Below are 15967 nucleotides of genomic sequence, written 5' to 3'. Positions count from 1 at the left end.
TTAGAGGCCAAAAGAGTATAACAGGGCCTCAGAACTTAGCATGACCGATGCCATGTTAGAGACACCATTTCGATCTTAAAATCCCTGACATAGGTCTCAAGACTTGCCAAAATGATACCAAAAAAAGAAGTCCCTAAATGTGCTACCCTTGCTTTTTGGCTCCTGTACTTACATTTCTTGCTGCATGATGTGTGCCAGCAAGGATGTGGTCCTTGACCATAAAAAAAAAAGAAAGAGCTGTGGTGCTCAGGGCTGCATGACCTGGGCAAGTTCCCCATACACCCACTGGCCAGCAACACAGACTTTCCTTTGAGCTTTAAAGGTATACCTGTGGTAATCTCCCGTATGCTTACCTTGCAACATTCTGGAGGCTCCAGCAAGATCTCTGTAGACTAAGACGCTAGGACACTGGAGGTCTTGCATCTCTTCCAGGTCAATAGTGAAGAAAAGGGAAGGCTCTTAGGAGGTGAGTGCTCTGTGACATTCCAGGGTCTCACAAAGTTCTCCTGCCTCAAGTCCTACCACCCCAGAGGCTTCCGTCGCTTCCACCCTAAAATGGGAAGTTGTAGGAAGTCACCGGAGTCTGTTACCTCCATTGTTAAGTCTGTCTATGGAGCCTTCTGAAGAGGACTCATAGGAATAGCTGGATACAGTCTAATTCCAGTGCCTAAGATCCAATGTGAGAGATGTCACCTTACCCCCTGGTTAAGTCTGTGTGGGAACACCTCTGTTTGTCTTTACTGTTTGTCTGAGTGCCTTTCTGTGTGTTTCTATAAGTTCTGCAGGTGTGGAAATAGATCTGAAAATGGGAGGGAGAGTGACCCAATGCACCATTGTAGTGCATGTTGAACACTTCAAGGAGAGTTGTATGGATGACGATGGATATGGTGTCCATTTCTTACCCAGCAAACTCCAGACACCCTGTGAATCAATTGGCCCTCTTTTGGAGTCAGGTGATCCAGGGTAGGATCTCTGGACCCCCAGATGGTTCAGGTTGTCTGGAACATGATAAATGGAGACCCTGACTATACTGTCCAGTTTTTGTTTATTGACCACTGGCTTTCTCTGGTATAAGAACCATACCCCTGGCTAAAGATCTATATCCTCTTATTGGGGACCCAAATCCTCTTGAATTGGCCAGGTCACCCAAAGAAACCCAAACCTCCTCCGGTTTTCTCAGTCCTAGTGGAGGAATTTAACTTTCCCCCTCTTCGTGCCCCAGTGTGGTCCCTGGCTACAACCAGGAAGGGAAAAATACTTCCCCTAGCACACTGTGAGGGATAGTCTCTTTCACCTCAGGCCCCCTCTCTCCTTCACATACAGTGAAGTGGCTCTGGCTCTGGGGCTCAGGAAAGAATTTATTTGGGGCACAAATAGGCACCCATCCTCTATTTAAAGGGGGGACCTTTGCGTGCCGGAGATCCAAAGAGTCCCTTTCTGCCCCTTATATGGTTTATATTTCCTTTTATCCAATTACCTGAATAATTGGAAAACTCAGAACCCATCATTCTCAGAAAAACCTGGGGCTTTCATTAGTCTTCTCCAGACTGTCTTTTACGTCAGCTGACCTTGGAAGGTTGCCACCAGCCTCTGGCCACCTCTTCACAGCAGAGGAGAGGGATGGGATCCATCTTTGAAAGTAGGAAAGCCACCCTTGAGCAGGTGGAGGATGGGTGGAGGACAACACAACCCACGTAGAACAGAGGGGAGTAGAATTTTCTCCTCTCCCTGACCTGACTGGGACCACAACGCTGACCAAGGTAAGGAAGCTCTGGATGACTCTCACTGGGCCATTTTGGGAGGATTAAGGTCAGCTGCTAGAAAACCTACCAATCTGTCTTAAGGTTACAAGAGAATCCCTCTCTAGATTCCTCTGGGAAGCTTACCAGGTAATCACACACACACACACCCCCCCCAGATCCAGATGCACCAGAAAACCAGCAAGCCACCAATATTGCTTTTGTTGTACAGTCTCCCCTAGACATTAGGAAGAAACTTCAGCAATTAGAAGGGTTTGAGGATATAAATAGGTCTCAATTATTGGAGAGTGCTCAAAAGGTTGACAATAACTTTGACTGAAGAAGAAGAAAAGCCAAACAATAGATTGACCCTAGCAGTAGGAGGCTGTGCTCAAAGAGACAAAGAAAAGAGATGCCAGAGGAGGAAGCCAAAAACACTGGGGAAAGAAGAGGCTAGGAAAGGACCGGCATGTTTATGGTAAGCAAAAAGGACACTGGAAGGATGAATGTCAAATTGGAAAAGGAAAGAAGGATGTCTCATCCTTTACTTGGGTGAGGACTGAAAGGGGCAGGGCTCCACTGCACTGAGACCCCAGCATCCCAGGGTAACATTAAAGGAAGAGACAAAGTCTATTAAATTCCTGGTTGACACGGGAGTAGCCCATTCAGTCCTTACAAAGATGCTCGGGCCATCTCAAGAGACAACCAGCCTAGGAGCAACTGGACAGACTGCTCTTCCCCTGGATGACCTCTCTGGTGGTGGACTTGTGACAAGGCACTGAGACCCACTCCTCATTAGTCATGCCAGACTGCCTCTATCCCCTAACTGAGAGAGACTTATTACAAAACTCACTGAGGATTTAGTACAGTCAGGGACCAACCCAATGGTTGCCATTCCCCTTCCGCTGGAGCAGGCCCATTATTATCTGTATCACTTATAGGGCATTTCTGACCTACACAGTATTCAAGAAGTGTTTGAAATCCCAGTGTGTCGGGCAGACCCAAGTCTTAGTCTTGCTTAACAGCAAAAGAATGGATTTTCAGAGTATCTCATCATTTCAGGACAATATTTTCTTTAAACCTTTTATACCTCTGTCTTTAAAAATAAAATAAAGGTGATGTACTGACATTCTCATTTTCAAGTCCCTGGAGGGTTTCATTGTCGCAGTCACCTGGGGTTATCAAGTTGCTTCCTTCACAATTGCTGGTCAGATGAGGTGCAGCACAAACTATCATATGATCACACCTCTTCTCACGGAAGAGAGCTGTCTCATTCTTGAGGACAGAACAATGGCTGGGTATTGATTTCTACATGAGCAATAGTGTTTATCTCTTGTACTTTCAGCCTAAAAGCCTTAGATATCTCAGGAATTTTGCTAGGGTAAGGCACCCCACATTCCTTTAGACTGAAAATGTATGCTCTCATGGTTTCTCCAATAAGCCATGGGAACCATCATCTATGAACTGAATGGCTATAGCGGGGGTAGGGGGAAGAAGGTATCGTGTGTATATTAAACACCAAATCCTCACTTATAAGAAATTTCCAGAATTAGTCTCAGGGGTCATCAATTAGTCAGATCAAATTTGAGAAGAGAGTAGACTGTAATCTCTAAGATACATGTATTCCCCAGACTTAATGCAAGACATTTCAGTCTGCTCTTTAACAGAGCCCCCCAAGTAGCCCTATTCAAGCATGTACCCATTTTAGTAATGATGACACTCAATGAAGCATTTAGGAAGTGGAACCTTCTGTTCCTCATTCTTTAGTGTTTTGCAGCCAGATTATATCTTCATAAAACCAACTTAAAATATTTGCCCCTGAAATGAAGATTTATTTCAATCAAACTGCTCGGACTTTTATTTCATTCCATCAAAGCCAACTTTAACTTGTGTGATGAGCTCCCCTTAGATGGATCAGCAGGTAAAGGCACTTGCCACAAAGGCTGATGATCTGAGTTCAATTCCTGAAAGCTTTTCACACTTGTCATAAATTATAAGCCAGCTTTAAATCATATTTGTTCAGTTTTAAGTGAGAAAAGTCCATGGTCTTGGGGCCAGTCTGAACAGTTAAATTCCTCATCCAAAAACCCAATCATCTCCCCCAAATACAGAGAAACATTTACCTATTTTCCCTAATAAAGAGAGTGCCAGGCAGCTTTTTCATGAATAATCTCAAATCCAGACAAAAATAACAAATCATTTTTAATGTTGCTTGTCTGTATTTCTCCATGCCCCACATTTTGGGGCCTTTCCAACACTATCGTGTAAATACTGGTATCTTGTTTAACAGAAGAGTAAGTGAAATTGATGGTCACGATGTAAGTTAAATTATATGAGATGGAACAGGAGGAAGAGTAGGTGGGGATATCAGTGGCCTTGGGACCTTTTGGTCCCTTGCCATGCTGCCGAGACAATGAGGCTGAAAGGGAAGTGCCTGTGGTCAACTTTTCCCTTCCCATGAATCTATGCCAAGCATCTGTTGTGTATCAGACACTAGGTCTCCACCTGCCAAAGTGACATCCTACATGTAAACTCATCTCTGTGACCAATACCTGAAGAGAGCAATATGCAAGAATGCATTGTTATTTGGGCTTATGTTTTCAGAGAGGCTAATCCAGTTGAGAGGGTGAGGAGGTGTGGAGCTGCTCATCTGTGGCAGAAAAGGAAAGATGGGGGAAAGGAAGAAGGGGGAGGGGACAGAGGAAAACTGTGTTGGTGGGTTTTCTCTTTACCGGCTCTGATTCCGTCTGGACCCCAGTCTGTGGTGTGGTACTGTCCATAATCAGAGTCTCTCCTCCCTCTGGATACATGCTCACACACCAGAGGTCGCTTTGCCAGACGTCTAGGCACATCTGGATCCAACCAAATTGGCAGTCAGGATTCACTGGAGAGGTGAACCAATGGTGAAGAACGCTTGTGTCTTTCGCAAAAGATCCAAGAACAGTCGCTAGCATCCATGTCAGGCAGCCCACAATCACCTGTAACTCTAGCTCCAGGGGACCTGATGCCCTCTTCCGAACTCCACAAACACCCACAGACTTGTGTGCATAAGCACACAAAAAAAAGTAAAAATGATTAAATGAAAAACAAATCTTTAAAACAAATATATAAATACCATTATGTGAACACTAGTTTGTGTACAATTTGTATTCCTTGGCCTCTACTGCCCCCCACACACACACACACATGGGGCAGGGGCAGTGAAATAAGAGCCTTTTACATACCCTAACTGAGAAGCTACATCTATCGTCATAATAGTCTTTGTCTTTCTGTTCCAAGGTGCTAGCTGTTTCTCCTGACTCACCTGACTCACCGCTCATCCCTTTGCTCTGTTGAAATGAAGCCATAGCAGCCTGGGGTCTCTATAATTCCCTGCACGTCAGCTGTATCTTAATTGCTTTTTCTTTTTTCTCGGGAGAGCAGAGTAGAATGCAAGAAAGCGTTCTGTTGTTATTATAGGATAACCATGAATCCATAGGTAATTATTTGCAAACTCCAATGGTTTACCTAGGAATGGCAACAAATTTCTTGTGACACATCTCAGAAGAGAAAGAGATATTGAGATATCTTATCCTAGCAAACTTATTATCAGCAGGGATCTTGTTTTATGAGATTTTGCTCGGGGAAAGGATTAACATACTAATTCATCAAAACCCACATATCCTCTATCATGAAACTATACATTAAACGTGCAGGCTACTGGCTCAGAAATTAATGCAACTTTCAGTGTGAGTTGTTTAAATTCTTCGGTTTAGCCACGGTAACAATGCATGAGTTAGAAATGGGCTTCCAAGTAGGAAGGAGATACAAGAATCAGGAGATGTAGAAAATCTTTCTCCAACCTTGCAGGCTTCACTTTGGTCAGCCTTATATATGATTGCTACTGAGGTTCGCCAAAGTTCCTCTTTCTCTATCTAGACCTCAGCATGTGAGAATCAAAAATCTTGGATGCGATAAGAAAGTTAGTAGTTTTATTAAACTTAAAAGATGTGCCCTTAAAACCTTAGAACCCACATAACTGAACCATACTCCCTGTGTGAAATAGAATCTATGTCATACTTTTACAGAGGAGATTCTTTCATTTAGGGACCACTTATGGTGGTACAAGCAGACTATTAGGAACAGATCAAAGACGGCCAAAAAGAAACTATAATAATATGAAAGCATTAATAGCCCCAAAAGCCAAAGCTAGGATGGTCCAAGAACTCGGTGAGAACTGAAGTCATGGAGGAGAGGTCTACAGGGGAACTGGTGGGATGCTCATCTTGCTGGATTTAGATCATGAAGACTGGGAGGAGTCAGAAAAAGGAGCTGCAACCTATTTTTACCACCACATTCCTGTACACTGCCGGTCTGTCTCGCTGGCGATAGTGGTCCGAAGTATGTGATCTGAATTGATGCACTCTTCACCGGTCAACCTTGCAGAGTGCAGAACAGGGCAGAAAGGGCCGAGGAATAAAGGCAGGGGCACAAATGAACACAAACAGTGAAACGGAGCCATTTCCCGTCATCCCTTCTCAGAGTCTTTAATGCTGCGGCCGCTTCCTCGAGTTTATTCACATGTCCCTCTTCGTGTGCAGAGCTTCTCTTCCTCTTTAAAGGCCCATTTAAACGATATCTCTGAAGAAGACCGCTGGAAACTCCAATTGCAGAGTTGTGATCTATAAAGTCTAATGCAATAGCCCTCAAAACAAGATGAAGTGGAGACAAACTGGATCCCCCAAAGTCCTCCTGAGTGGTGCTAGTTGTGTGGATGAAATCCAAAGGCACTAATCAGTTAAAACCAGGGGTGACTAGATTGCCTTGTAAGAAGAAGGGTCTGGCTAGCCGCAGGATAACTCTTATTTTCGGGGGGGGGGGGGTGGATTCAATTGCAGGTCAGTGACAAATCCTTCAAGACAAAAAAAGGGGAGCCTCCTTAGTATCCCTCCTGCCCCTCCACTCAACTCTCCTGCAAGTACCTGATGTGTTGTCCCAGGTGTCTACCTGGTGGCTTCAGATGGAGAGTTTGATCACATGACTAAAGACAGGTGAGCTTTGGCTGTATTTGCTATATACTGCTTTAATGTGTGTCCCTTTTCTGTGGTTACAGAATAGCACCACTGACCCAAATGCAGAGTTGTGGAGCCCAGTCCCAGTAGATGCCCCTACAAAACAGTTCCCTTAACTAAAGCTCAGGGGACACTGCAGAAGAGGAGACTGGAAGAGCCAGAGGAGCGGGGAACTTGATCCTAGTAATGTCAGAAGCTATATCCGTAAAGCCTCGCCCACAAGACTGTCTAACATGAGCTAAACAAAGTCAACACCAATAAACATCCAAAAAGGAAAAGATTTGATTTCTCCTTTTTGAAAAGTAAAAACCCATAAGGTCTCAACCCTACACAGAGAACTACAGGCAACTAAGGAGCGCCAGGAGCAGGAGAAATGGTCTTCCCCAAGGAAGAGAACACCAGTTGCTTATCCAATTAAGAGGCCAAACCTACTCCATCTTAAAAGAAAAAAACAAAAAAAAACAAAAAACAAACGGCCTGAGAACTTGACCCACAGCAGAACCCAAGTACCAGGAAGGACCCCATGGCCTGTCCTTGACCAGAGTTACTCCCTAACTACTTCCTAGCCACAATTAATCAAAGATTACTCTGATTGGTTCAGAACATTTGTGATTATATACGGTTTCGCTTCAAGGCACCCACCTATTGGCTTACAAAGGTCATTCAATTAGATGCTTGCCAGGATGGACACCTCCTCCCACCCCTCACTTGTTCCCATTTCCTATAAAACTTTGCCCTGATGAGAGTTCAGGGCTACTTCACCAAACCATCCTGTGGGCCAGCAGTGAGTAAGCCCAAACTCAAGTTTATAGTAACGAGACCATAATGTGACTGTATCGGAGTCGGCTCCTGGTTGGTCTTTTGGGCGCATGAACAAGGCACAACACAATAACAAATGATCAACCCCAAAAACACACATATATTTAACATTATACAGACCAAGCAGGATATAAGACAACTGATTGTTGTTTTCAAAAGATATATATATATATATATATATATATATATATATATATATATATATATATAAACAATGTTTACAATATGTAACAATCATTAATGAAAATGGAGGCCATGAATTTGAAAGAGAAAGAGAAGTATATGGGAGTGAGGAGATTAAAAGAAAAAATGATGTAATAAAATAATAAGCTCAAAATAAATGAGTACAAAGATATAGGTATCCCAACTCTAATGGTGTCTTCCATAGCCTAATAATGTAAGATAAGACTCAGGCTTGCTTTTTGTATAATATTTAATTCACTAGCAAGAACCTATGAGCTAGGTCTTCAGAAATGATGCTGAGCCTTACGTAGTAGCAAGCATCGTTAATCCTAGCACTTGGGAAGAATCAGAGGTGAGTGAATCTCTAGGAGTTCAGGGACTATCTGGTCTACATGGGAAGTTCTGGGCTAGCCAGAAAGACTTTGGAGAGAGAGAGAGAGAGAGAGAGAGAGAGAGAGAGAGAGAGAGAGAGAGAGAGAGAGAGAGAAGATATAAGGAAATATCGGGAGCAGTTATGTGTGTTTTGATTATAGTGAAGATATCACAGATCCAAACACATCAAGTCATATAAATTATACCTAGTTTCTGTATACTAATTATACTTCAGTAAAGCATGTCTGTATAGTGAGATTCCAGACAGCTATAGCTACACAGTGAGATCCTGACTTGAAATAAACGTTAAATTGAATAAATAGAGAACTCATCACATACACACACAGTCAAAAAGGAGGGTGAGGTTGCATCTTATTCTGTTAGCTGTGTATGCTGATGAGATGCTATTTTCAATTTCCAGCTGAATATTTAAATATCTTCATTCTAAGGGGGACCTTGACTAATCATAGTGCTGCTAAGGAGAGTATGAGAACTTTTTAAAATCCTGGAAGCCCTCTGACAACTATGGTGATAGACTCCTGGCTGACTCCAAATCTACTCAAGAGCTACTTTTTTTTTTTTCCTGAACGCTGTCAAATGCATTTGCACAGAAGGGGAGATGCTTTTCCCAGAGATAGGTGGCTCATCCATATGCATGTGTGCACCATGCCTACCACTTCTAATCCAAATCTTGAGATTTGAGATTCTGAATGCTTGCATGAACTGGCAGGAGAGAATGAAAGATAGTGCAATTTACCGTTTAAACGCAAAAGGCTCGCAGTTTTACAAGTCTATTTAAAGAGGTTCCAAAACCAAAGCAACTCATATGCTCATCATAAAGGCACAGCTATAGAACAATACACAATATTAAACACTTCCCTTGAACAAACCAACCCAGGAAAATTAAAGGGAGCTAGGAAAGAAAGAGACGCCATGTTAAATGGCTTTTGGGGGGCATGGTAAGGCAACTACAATTTCGTTTTTCTCCAAAGAAAAGGCTATTTCCCAAACTCAAAGGAATTCTAACAAAGAAAAATATATACTTAATTTCCAAGGCAGTTCTTTTTTTTTTAATGCTGGTGATATATAGCCTTATACCAAGCTACTTTTGAAAGGAATTTCCTTTTATTGGCTCATCTTTGAAGGAGGCATATAGAGTCCTGGTCAGAAGGCTAGCTGCAGATGAAAATGAGAATGGAAGCTCTGTTTGGTATGTTGCAAACATGCCGCCTTCAAGCCCAAAGGTCTGGGGATGACACACTGAAGAGAACCGTGCGCATCTTTTCTTCTTCCATTTTTTTCCCACAGTTAGAGTCCACACCGGCATCATTTCCCATTTCCCAGGAAAGAAATTAAAAGTCAGAAACAATTTAAATTATTTGAATCCTTTCCCATGAGAAGAATTTGTATACCTCAGAAATGAGTGGGTTATTTGATGGGGAATGTGCTTATTTGCTGTTGACAGCTTTTTAGTGAAAAAGATAGAAATCAGATTGAATTTCGACAGTGAGAAATTGAAAGCTCGTTCTGCCAGCAGGAGGCTGAGGCCTCTAATTTTGCCTCCGCAAACCAGAGATGAACCAAGAATATAATCTGCCTACTTTTCGAAAACAAAACATAAAAATTCTCCGTGTAGCTGGCTTCAAAGTAAGAAAAATTGCACATAGCACCAGCTCTGTTCTATCCACCTTGGATTTAATATGATGGTTAGACTGTATTCAAAAGCAGATGGAATAGATTCCAAATCCCATTATACTCTCTTTTCTGAACTTTTCATTTGAACAATGAAGTCCACAGTAACCCCATCAAACTTCCTTAAACCAAAGGGCTGACAATCCCTGAATACCAAAAACGTCTCCTTCAACACACAAAATTAAATGATATTCTACACAAAACATGGATCGTCAAGGATACATTTTGGCAGCAGAAGTGATGTTTAGACAGCCTTCCTTGGGCTCCAGTGAGCTCTTAATTGTATATAATAAACCTAAACAGACAACACTTGCTTTGTAATAAAAATGAAATTTGGCTTTGGTTGAGTCCATTGGGTTCTTCAAACATAATCCATTGTCTGGTATTCAACCTCAGACAGCAGCTATGTTTATAAATTTCTCATGCCAAATGGAGCCAGAGGGGAGAAGCCTGATATTAGTTTGTGATGGATGTGGAAGGGGATTTCGCTAACAAAGATTTGAGCAGCAGGGATGTCTATCCCTAATACTACAGCTCTATGAATGGTATCACAGAACGGAATGGGATAAATGTTATTGAAGAGTCAAAATATGGTTCTATTGGGTAACATCACTTGAGAAGAAAATAATAATAACCACACCAGCCACTGTGGCCAACATGCAGGATCGTATCCATGAAACAACATGAAAAAAGGAAATGTGGTATGTTAAGCAGGCACTTGCCACAATTACAGGACAATAGAGGAAAAGGACTATACAACTACTGAGAAATGTAGAAGTTTTATGTGTTAGAAAAAGGAAAATTGTTACAGCTTATAATATAACCTCAACCAGCCATGGGTTTCAACAATTTAAAAATAAATTCCCTCTGCCGATGATGTTCTTTTCAGAAAGTTTTTCCTTGTGCCAAGGAGTTCAAAAGCACCTCCTGCTTTCTCTTCTATTAGGTTCAGAATATCTGATTTTATATTGAGATCCATTTTATATTTAAATATTTTTATATTTTATATCTGGTTTTATATTGATCCATTTGGAGTTGAGTTTTGTGCAGGGTCTTAAGTATGGCTCTGGTTGAATTCTGGGTAAATATGCATCCATCCCATTTGACCAACACCATTTATTGAAGATGCTTTTTCCCAGTATGTATTTCTGCCTTCTTTATTATAGGTGTATGGATTTATGCCTGGGTCTTCAATTCTATTCCATTGATCACTGTATCTATTATGCCAATACCATGTTGTTATTATTATGATGATAGTTCTGTAGTACAATTTGAAGTCAGGGATGGTGATACAGTTCTTTGGGATTGTTTTAGTCATAGGGAGGTGGGATTTGACATTTCAGAAGCTCAAGCTACACCCAATATCACTCTCTTTTCCTGCTGCCTGGGGATCCAGATGTAGAATTCTCAGCTACCTCTCCAGCACCATGTCTGCCTGAATGCCAACCATGCTTCATGCTGTGATGATAATGGACTAAACCTGTGAACTGTAAGCCAGCCCCAACTAAATGTTCTTCTTTATAAGAGTTGTTGTGCTCAGAGCATCTACTCACAGCAAGGAAGCCCTACTGAAATTGCTACATGCACTCCAGTAGTGACAAGCGCTACAGGCCCCCAAAACCTGGGCGCTGTCCTGAGGCGAAAAGTTCACGGAAACTTAGTCTCCTGGAATCGTGGCATCCTGTATAATGAATGCTCCAATGTCCTTGCTTTAGTTGGAAAGCAGATCCATGTGCTTTCCCTTAATATTGCTTTATTATAAGTGCTTTTAAGGATTGACTTTTTGACATAGCTAAGTTAGATCCTAGGCAGTCAGTCCTTCAGCTGACCCTGGGTTTAGGTAGCTAAGTCACTTGCCCTACACAGGAATTTACCATTCTCTAGGAAGAAGGAAGTTTGTGATCTAAAGAGGAACGAGGGTAGATACTTAGAACCATAGGTAGCCGATATACACCCATACACAAGTATTTACAATAGCCTAGGGGGAAGGTAGACTAGGAACTATGGAAAGGGCATGAAGCCCTTGCCCCCGGCTACAAAGTTTAAACTGACTTTAGGTGGAGCTGTTTTTTGATCCCAGCTGTTAACTTTGAATTTTATCCCAGTTGTTTCCTGCCAGTCCTTCCATGTTTGCATTCCTCTATTTTGTGTAACTTCCCTATTTTCTTCTGTATAAATAGTCTGATGCTCAATTTGACATTACATTCAGATACCACACTCCCTTGGGTCCATATTTGTTTGTCACCCCACATTCGCCAAATCCTCGCTCGCAACCAGAGACCCAGTTCCACGCAGATCGGGGACCCAAATGAGGTCCGTCTGCAGCATTAAATGATAAAAATAAGTAAAATAAAAAATAAAAATAAATTAATTAATTCCAAATACACTGTCCCATAGATTATACTAAGTTTCTGTATTCTAATTATACTTCAATAAAGATTGTTTAAAATATAGACTGGATACACAAGGGAGTATTACCCCACTTTAAAGAAGAATAGAGTCATGTTCTTTGCAGGAAAGTATATGGAACAGAAAAGCAGCATGTTAAGTATGTAAAGTAGAATAAGGCAGCATTAGAAAAACAAATTCTACATGATTTCTACATTTCATCTGCATTTAAACAAAGACTTGAAGGGGGAAACTACTTGGGGAAAGGAAGGTACCTATGAGAGAAGGAAGAGAATACAAGAAGTGTAATAGTGAGACTGGTTGTGATCACAAGGATGTAATGGTGGGGTTGATTGTGATCACAGGGATGTCATGGCATGATTGTGATCAAAGGACATTATATGCATCGATGAAAATGTAGAGATGCAACCCATCATTCTGCATACATAAGATATGCAAATGATGTCTTGTAAAGCTGTTTTTAAAAGATAGTTACTACCTTTATGTTAATTTGAAATATTTGATGAAATGAAAAATTTTAGGTAATAAGATTTAACTATTTTAAAATTTAAATGTATCATTAAATAAAATTTATTAGAATCTCTAAACCAATATTCCAACTCAGGTGTTGTCTTGCCTGGTGAATTCTTCAAAGTAGTAAAGGAAAAAATAACCTTAGTCTTCTACAACATCTTTCACAGAAAAGAAAATAACAGTAAAACATATTATACCAGGATTAACTTAATACTTGAAGAAACTTGATGAAAAAAGAATCTATATTTACTAATGCTGACAAAAATTCTGGAAATAATAAAATTCATAAATATATAAGAAATTATATTACATCCAAATCATATTTCTTCTAAACAAACAAGATTCATTACTGAAAATCCATTGTGAGTCACCAAATTAAGAAATAAAATGAAGGGTGAAACCTAGGACCACTTTTAATCAATGGAAAAATGCACCTAAGAAACCTGTCAGCCTTTTCATTAACTCGAAGTATGCTTAACAATTTAAGGACAAAATTGACCTTTGTAACCTGATAAATCACATTCTCATACTTAATATGTTTTTGTATAAAAAGCTTTATATTGCTTGAAAAATGTTAAAATATTTCTCAATACCCATGCCATTGTAAAAATGTAAAAGACTTTATGTTTATCTCCAATTCAATTCTATTCAATGTGAAGCTTTCAGACGTGGTCAGGCTTTTGGAGCAGAACACTCAAAAATGGTATCAGTTCCCCCAAAAAGAAGCCCAAAGAGACTTGTCTGTTCACTCTGCCAATGAGGCACATAGAGAAGGTAAATCCTTTCTATAAGAAAAGGTCCTGGGACTGGAGAGATTACTCAGATGAGTGCTTACAGCTCTTGCACAGGGCCCTGCGTTCTATCTCCAGCACCCACATTAGGTGGTTTACAATTGCTATATAACTGACTCCAATGGACATAATGCATACTTCTGCCCTCTGTGGGCACCCACACGCAAGTAGAATACACACACACACACACACTTACCCCTGAGCACAAACACACACACATGCACATGCTCACAAATGCACATTGCACACACATATATATATACACATATGCACACACACTCACACACATGTATATACATATATATTTAATACTTTAAGAAAAGGACTATGGTACTGGACAGATGGTTTAGTGGCTAAAAGCACTTGCTGCTGTTGCAGATTTAAGCTTGGTTTCAAGCACCCATGTTGAGCAGCTCACAATGACCTCCACCTCCAGCTCCAGGGATTCTATGGCCTCTCTGGCCTCTGGAGGTACCCACACTCAAGTGACATAGCCACACACAGACCCAGACACATATAGACATAATTAAAAGTGAAAGAAATCTTATTAAAAATGAAAACAGACGTCACTACACACTAAATCTACCAGCTGCTTCGATCTGGATTTCTTAGCCTCCAGAACTTACCCATAAATGCTTACTGTTTATAAACTATCTCAAAGAATCCTGTAACCACAGTAGTTAATGGAATGAGTAACTGCTGTGTCGTTGTGACTTATTGTGAAACAAAGGCTGCCTTCCTGTGAATGGCTCCCATCTGCCCTTGGCCCACCTGCATTTCTCCACCCCTTTTTAAATGAATGAACACTGATTGCATCACCTCTATCCTTTAACCCAATACTGTCTTCGCACCAATGGATGAAACATGGACAGATGGGTGGCTATATTAATAAAATAAATATTTGTCATTGTATTAGTCAGGGTTCTCTAGAGTCACAGAACTTACGGATAGTCTCTATATAGTAAAGGAATTTATTGATGACTTACAGTCTGCAATTCCCAACAATGGTTCAGTAGTAGCTGTGAATGGAAGTCCAAGGATCTAGCAGTTGCTTAGTCCCACACGGCAAGCAGGCAAAAGAGCAAGAGAACAAGACTCCCTTCTTCCAATGTCCTTATATGGTCTCCAGCAGAAGGTGTAGCCCAGGTTACCAAGCAGCAGACCAGGCCAAGGTGTTCCACGTGGGAGAGGTTTATTATGCGGGAATGGGGGAGCGGCGAAGCAGGTAGAGGGGTAGAGAAGAGGAGAGAGAGAAGAGAAGAGGAGAAGAGGGCAAGGAGGAGGTGGCTTCCTATTTTATACAGAAAATGACGTCACATCAGTGAGGGCGGGAACTGAGCCAAGTGGATTGTGGGATTGAAGGTCATTGTCCTGGCAACGCAGGTCAAGGGTCACATGGTTAGGCCGGAGCTTGGAGTATCCTGGTGCTAACAGTGCCTCAAGTCGAAGTCAGCAACCATAACTGTGAAAACTTTTATAAAGGTATATTTATTTAGTTATCTTGTTTTACCTTTTACTGAAAATAGATTTTTTTTCACATAATACATCGTGATTACAGTTTCCCCTCCCTCTACTCCTCTCAGCTCCTCCCCCCTTCCCCTCCCATCTGGATCCACCTGCTTTCTGTCTGCCATTAGGAAATGAACATGCCTCTATGAGAAAATGAAGTGTAATAATAAGATAAAACAAAACTTAACACATACGAACTAGACAAAATAAACAGAAAGAAAAGAGCCCAAGAGAAGGCATAAGAAACAGACCTGCTCATTGGCACACTCAGGAATCCCATAAAAAAATAAAAAATAAAAAATAAAAAAAATTAAAAAAAAAAAAAAAAAAAACAGAAAACTGAAAGCCATAATATCTACACAAAGGACCTGTGGGGTAAAAAGAGAGGAAAAAATATGTGTAAATAAAATAGCTAGAGTTGACAAAAAGAAAAAGAAAGAGGCCTGACATGGCATGAGACGAGAAGCATCCAAAGCTGCTGTTGAGTTCATCTTCTAGAGGCCATTTACTACTTGCAGTGCAGCCTACCTACAAGACTGGTTTGTTTTCCAAGCGAGATTCCCATGGAGAAAAATAAACTTTCATTTGCAAGTGGTTGTCAGTTGGAGACCACTTCTACGTGATGGATGGGAGCGTGTATCCACATCACTTTTCATCTTTAGAAACCCAGCTGGTGCAGACCCTTGTGCCCTGGGCACACTGCTTCCGCCTCTGCTTCCGTCTCTGTCCATACACGCGTGGGTGTCGATCCCATTGATGTAGAGGGCCTGTTTTCTGGGTGTCCTCCATCCCCTCTGGCTCTTGAACTCTTTCTGCCTCCTCCTCCTCCTCCTCCTCCTCCTCCTCCTTTTCCTCACCCTCCTCCTCCTCCTCACCCTCCTCCTCCTCC

The sequence above is a fragment of the Mus pahari genome, chromosome 20 (assembly GCF_900095145.1).
Source record: "Mus pahari chromosome 20, PAHARI_EIJ_v1.1, whole genome shotgun sequence".
Lineage (NCBI taxonomy): Eukaryota > Metazoa > Chordata > Mammalia > Rodentia > Muridae > Mus > Mus pahari.
Note: the sequence above shows the minus strand (reverse complement) of the source record.